Source organism: Bidens hawaiensis, unplaced genomic scaffold, assembly GCF_021521415.1.
Source record: "Bidens hawaiensis isolate Kalapana, Puna unplaced genomic scaffold, B.hawaiensis_p1.1 tig00022300_1, whole genome shotgun sequence".
In the NCBI taxonomy this organism is placed as follows: domain Eukaryota; kingdom Viridiplantae; phylum Streptophyta; class Magnoliopsida; order Asterales; family Asteraceae; genus Bidens; species Bidens hawaiensis.
This window is the reverse complement of record NW_027493462.1, coordinates 47113-53658: the sequence shown is the minus strand read 5'-3', so window position 1 is coordinate 53658 and position 6546 is coordinate 47113.

Genomic DNA, 6546 nt, shown 5'->3' with positions numbered 1-6546 from the left:
CGAGCTCCAGCTCATAGTTCTCGAGCGCATCTACAATACGTGCAACAGAAATGTTAACCAAATTTGGTATTCTAAAGGCATAAGCATAAGTACAAAGGCTTACCAGGCGCATCGCTGTCAAAGCAAAATCCCAAATCAACAGGGATGAACATATCATCGAAGCGATCGGGGAAAGCAACTTCCCCAGCGCCCAGCGCGACAGAGCCACCCTCCATATGCTCATCATAGGCGGCGTGGACGTATTCCTTGCTTACTGCATAATACAAGACAAATGATATCAGCAAAACGAATTATATTCGCGCAGAAATAATGCAATGAGCTAATAACTCACCTAAGCCATCAACTTGAATGACAGGCTCAGTCGCGCTGTCGGTCCACCTCTTGCTCATACCAACCCCCACCAGCGCCTCCTCGCAAATATTCTTGGCGGGGGATGGTTCAGCAATTAACTTGTTAACCCACGTGCCCGTGGGGTTCTTAAGAACATTCTCATCCGCAGGCGCAGAAGTGATCGCGCGCATGGTCATGCGGATGGGAATCACACCAGCCTTAATATAAAAAAATTTCTCAGACCAGTCATGAAGGCTTTTGAAGGAAACAGTGCAGCACTTAACCTTCTGACTGCGAGGTATGAATGAGAACCAAGAATCTTGGATTTTTGGCTTGTAAAAATATTGAAAGCGCCGAGGGGTGGGCTCCTCGCGCTGAGCTTTGCACATGAACTCAAAATGAGTCATGCGCACTAGTCCACAAGGATGGACTTGGGATATGTGAATCCCATGAAACTGAAGCAGCGCACCCATAAACCTTGTCATCGGGAGACGAAGGTTACAGTGAGTGAAAAAGTGACAGTATAAGGAGATATAGCCGGTGGGCGGATCTGCCGCCGTTTGCCCGGCCGCCGGGAGCAGACAGCCGTACTCAGGGAGAAAACCCTGAGAGGTGATGAGACTGTCGAAATCAGACTGTTTCAGTTTGCAGGGAATCTCATCCCATCTCTTCACTGTTTTGCTCTTCCCCACCTCCTCCGACGAGGCCTCGGCAGCCCGTTTTCCCTTGTCGGTCTTCTTCAAAGTGGACATAACTAATGATTTTACAAGGCGTTTGTTGGGGGAAATTGTGGTGTCTGGGTTATCAGACATACAACTGTGAATCAAACAGCGGTTACTTCAAGAACGGAAATCTGGAAGCAAAAGACAAAGGCTCTTAATCGGAATGAAAATTGAAGAAGAAAGAGCTCTGAAATAACAATGAAGATGAAGAATAACAACTCAAAAGGCTTGCTTTTATAGGCCCAGGAGAGAGAAAGAAACAGGTATCGATCAGAGTTCACGCGCCCCCACTCGCAGGTGCAGGCCAACACGAGCGCGACACGTGTTCCTGACACTGTGTGAGGAGACATGAAAGGCAACTGTAGCACCTCGAGCACACGAAAAGTCTGACACATGTCTCCATCTCTGACGCATGTCAGCACCAACCAACCACGTGCATGGACGATTCATTTCAACCAAAAGGATAGAATTTCGCGCAACGCACATATGAGAAACAAAAAAGAAAAGACAAACCCTATTAAAAGAGCAAACTATTAAGTCTAATATATATCTTACCTCGCTCGCGCGAGACAAGACACACATTAGACTGGGGGGGCTTGAAGAGGTATGCACCCGCCTTAACATCGAGCGGGGCGGGTCAACCCACAAGAAATAGACAAGAGGCTTGAAATCAGGATGTCATGAAGGCACAAAGCCAAAACCTATGCGCATGGCGCATATCACATATGCTCACGCATCACATATGCTCACGCGTATCACGTATGCTCACGCACCATATATGCTCACGCATATCACATCTGCGCGTGGCGCATCTGCGCGTGGCGCATATCACATGCTCACGCATCATATATGCTCACGCATATCACATCTGCGCGTGGCGCATCTGCGCGTGGCGCATATCACATATGCTCACGCATATTACATATGCTTGCGCATATCATATCTGCGCATGAAACATCTGCGCGTGAGAATAAAGAGAAGACTTCGCGCATCCCCAGGATAGGCGCATATCACACATGCACATAATCAACCTCGTCCTTATCCAAATCAGGATAAGGACAACCCTGATTGTGCTCATCAGACAACCTTCCAGAAGGTATCATTTAAGGAATAAAGAATATGCTGATGTTGACAGCTGCCAATGAAAGGTGGACAACTCAGCAAAACCCATGTGCTACCACGTGATTGCACATGAGTCAGGTGAAATACCTTGGTCAGAGAATAATCAATGAAAGAGCACCAGGTGTCCTAAGGACACGTGGCGCGAAGCAATAGGAGGAGGCCAAAAAGGCCATAATGGGATCTGAGCCCAATCATTGGAAACCCTAACACTATAAATACCACGCCACCTCCACAATGGGAGGTAAGCAAGAAAATACACTCTAAATCCTTACTCACTCTCAGATTATTATTATTCTCCTACAATCTCTTATTCTCACACCGGAGGGTTACCCCAAAGAGGACCCCTCTGTCCCTTTCTGAGGGGTAAGTTCACGGTGCTGCTCGTTTTGTAGGTGGAAGAATTCATACTCCGGAGAACCATCGGTGATATAGCATACTCATACCCGAGGAAAGTTGATCGTCTACTAGCGAGTCGATCCACGTTTCTTCAGTTAGTATACATGAATGCGGTGTGAATTGTTGCTGGATATTATGTGCTATGTTTGAGATTGCTAGAATTTAACTTTTTACTCTATAAAATTGTAGTGATGAAAAGTAAATTGGGTTTCTATTTAAGAAACGCAGTATCTTCCATTTCCCCACATGTGGGATAAACCAAATTTGAGATACCAATATTCCTCTAAACCAAGGCGATTAATACTGGTAATCTTTCCAACTTGGCTCTCCAACATAAAATAAAAACATTACTTGGGAATCAATTATTACCATTTTGAACACAGCAATAACATTAATTTTAAAATGTACATATAAATTGCTTTATACAATATATAGATATATAAAATGGCAGTTTTGAGTTTTTGCGGCTTAAATCATTGATAAAAAGGATTGCGGTTTTTGAAAGCTGGAAATCGAGTCATTACACCATTTTTTTAAAAAAAAATTATCAAACGTTTCTCTTTCAACTGCACAAAAAATCATAAATCCATAACATGAAGCAGGCTAGGTGAGTTGGAGATAATTAATCATAAAAAACTTCAAAATGAAGTAGGAAAAATATTGTCTGTTCTGGAGTATTAAAATTGAGTAAAAGTTACACGTTGCACAACTGACCTTGTGTCGAGTACTGTCACCTTCCGCAGACGTTTGTTCTTTCTTGATATTTTGTTACCTATGTGCTCGATGCGGCCGATGTAATCTGCATTTATTTTTCATGAGCGTCATCACTGATGTGTAGGCCAGGTGACATATTAGTAGGATAGTTCATAATACCTGTTAATGGTTTAATCTCCGTGCTTGCTGCTGGGTTTTTTGGATCATGGATTCTTTTAGTTAATGATGCGTATGGTGTGAAGTTGTAATAAAAGGTTGGGATGCTAGTGTCATTTATTGGGGTGAAGGTTGCCTTGAGACCAAATTTGATTGATGCATCATGTGGGACAACTCTCATTTGCCTCCTTGCTTAAGTTGGAATGTATTTGGACACAACATAGCAACATTGAACTTTTATGAGCTGATCGAAGTGACTCTGGTGGTTTGAGTTTGTAATGGCTTCGATGGCGTCACCCTGAAAGTTGTTAATATGTGCTAATGTGTTGGATAATGTTTTATTAATTAAGGATGCGGTGATTCATTACTGTACATGGGCATCTACAAAGATGTAGCTAAGTTCTTCTTTCTTGTTGTGCCAAATCCACTTTTTCAAAACTCGGATGTGTATTTCCTTAGATGGTGAGTTGGCTGCAATTTCACTGATTTGGCCTACTGATGATGACTTGCATATGAATGTTAGTTAATCATTGCATTTTAAAATTGTTTCTAAAAGAAAGGATTTTATACATGTTATATATAACAAACAACCTAATAGTATAAAGTACAAAATGAGTTAAAAGATCTTGAAATAAGAGTGTGATGGTTGGTATATTATGACTTGATCTTCTTGAAAAAGATAGTGGGAAAATAGAAGCAAATTAGGGCAGGGGTGTCGCTTTTAACTGAAACTTGAATAGCAAACTCAACATGATTCAACACGAACCCGTTTAAGATTGAACCTGAACAACCCGGACTTTACCTAAGTTTAATCGGGTTAACCCGAATTTATGTTAAAAAGATTGTCATTTATAGGCATACATATATAATCAATCAAAAGCCCATTTTTCTTTCTATACTTGTTTGTTTTTCTGTTTTTTTATGTATATATGATTTTGTTATGTGAATATGACGATCTGACACTTGTTTTTTACTTTGGCTTTGGTCTTTATTAAATTTGGCATTTTTTTATATTTAACATTTTATGCTTATTACCTAATAAATACATGCTAATTGAAATGAGTAATCAAATGTTACCTTGTTCTTTCTAACTTTATTTGTTTAAATAATTAAACATTATTTTGATTAATGTGGTTAAAGAAAATCATTACGCACTTGGCTTTTTTTTATTTACAATTATGGATGTCCTTAGATGTTGATGACAATTTTCATTATTATCACCATATAGTTGTTAATGACAACTAATATTTTCTTAACAACCAGTGAATTTACTCTTCTCTCACAATTAGCTATTATTCTACTGCTATAGGTTTCACCACCCTTGCAACACTGTGTATATCTAGGATAGACATTTTCTTAAAAGGTATGAGATGTTAAAGCCAAAGAAATTGATAAGTGTGGGTCCAAAACAGTATAAAAGCTAAGCTAGCGCGCTACAAAAAGTAATAAAAAAGGGCAGACAAATGTGCAAAGTAACCTAAAAGCTAAACATCTAGTAAATAGAAAAAAACACATGCGAATGTTAAAGAGTATGTAAACACACATAACACGCCAATAAAGACCAAACCATTAACAAAAGAAACTGTAAGTAACAATTACCTCGACGACGACGAACTCATAATGCAAGCAGCTTTCCAACACACGAACCAACTGCAGTAACAACAATTTAATTTAAAGATGCAATGAAAATAAACAACAAAATTGTCTTTATATTATACATTTTTCAAAATAAAAATTAGTATCAGACCCACTTACATAACAATCTACTGTACATATTGCAGGGAAAATGGCAAAACCTTTAAACGGTTAATTAATCAAATAATGAATTTGAACCTTGCAAATGAGGTCTACATTAATGTCCAAAGCTTGGGCTTAAACCTATATTTTTCCTTTCGTTATTGTTGTTCTATAGATGAAGAAATGCATATAGTAGAAAGCTTACAACTAACTAATCTGTAATAATGCTACTGGTAAACATGGCTCATTAGCAATACAACTATTTTGACTCATAAGCTAACAGAAATAAGAAACTTGTATTGAACTATTATAAAGTAATAATCGTTATTTGACAAAAGAAGCTAAAGCATAGGTAAAATAAAAGAAACGAACATAAACAGACCACCTAATGTAGAAGCCAAAGCATAGGTGACCGCTTAATGTAAGAAATGCAGCAACACAGCAAGAAACTGTGAGTATTTAACTCCCTTAAGCACCAAAGTAAATGTATTGTCTAACATAGCCATAATTTTAAATAAACGACAAATGTCTTCAACTCTTTTATTCTCAAAGAATATATATGGCAAATACAATTATGTAGGTTACTGATCTACCTAAAGCTTTTAACCTAATTTGGCCAATTAACCCAAAACACAAAACTTCCAGCACCAACGTTTGAAAATAATAAGAAACTGTAACCTAATCGACCACATACTGTACGAAACGCAGCAAGAGTACAACAAATGATAGCCTACTTTACTCAATTAAGTAAGAAAGAGAACAGATAACCAGAAAGTACTCACCGGAGCAGACACAAAACCCCAAACCAAATGCAATTGAACCTGAAAAAACCAAACAAATGTTAGCGGTGTGAAGAAAATGGAGCAACAATTGAGGAAGATGTTATTTTATTATGCAAAAGCACAACGAAACCAGAAACCAAGCACCAAAAAATACCCACATGCAATTACAATTGATAATGAAGGCAGATGACATACTGTCACGGAGCACTTCAAACTCTTGTAACTCACTCTTGAAATATTTAGAACAGTACCATTATGTGTCTACCTGCTACTTTCAAATTAATAATGATATAATTGTAAATGCTATTAGTTCATGCATTAATTTGTTGTCTATTTTATTCTCTCAGCTTTTTAAATATTAGAACTTAGGGGGTGTTTGGTAGAGGGAATTGAGGGGTGAGAAATGGAATTGGAAAGAATTCTCTTGTTTGTTTATGAAAGAAAGAGGTGAGAAATGGAAATAAACCATTTCCATTTCTCTGATTTTGTTTCTCTAACAAAAGCGGAGAATTGGATTTCTCTACGTTCATTTCTCCCATTTTCCTCCTTTTCCTTTCAAACTCCTTCTTCTGCAAATGAAAGGCTCT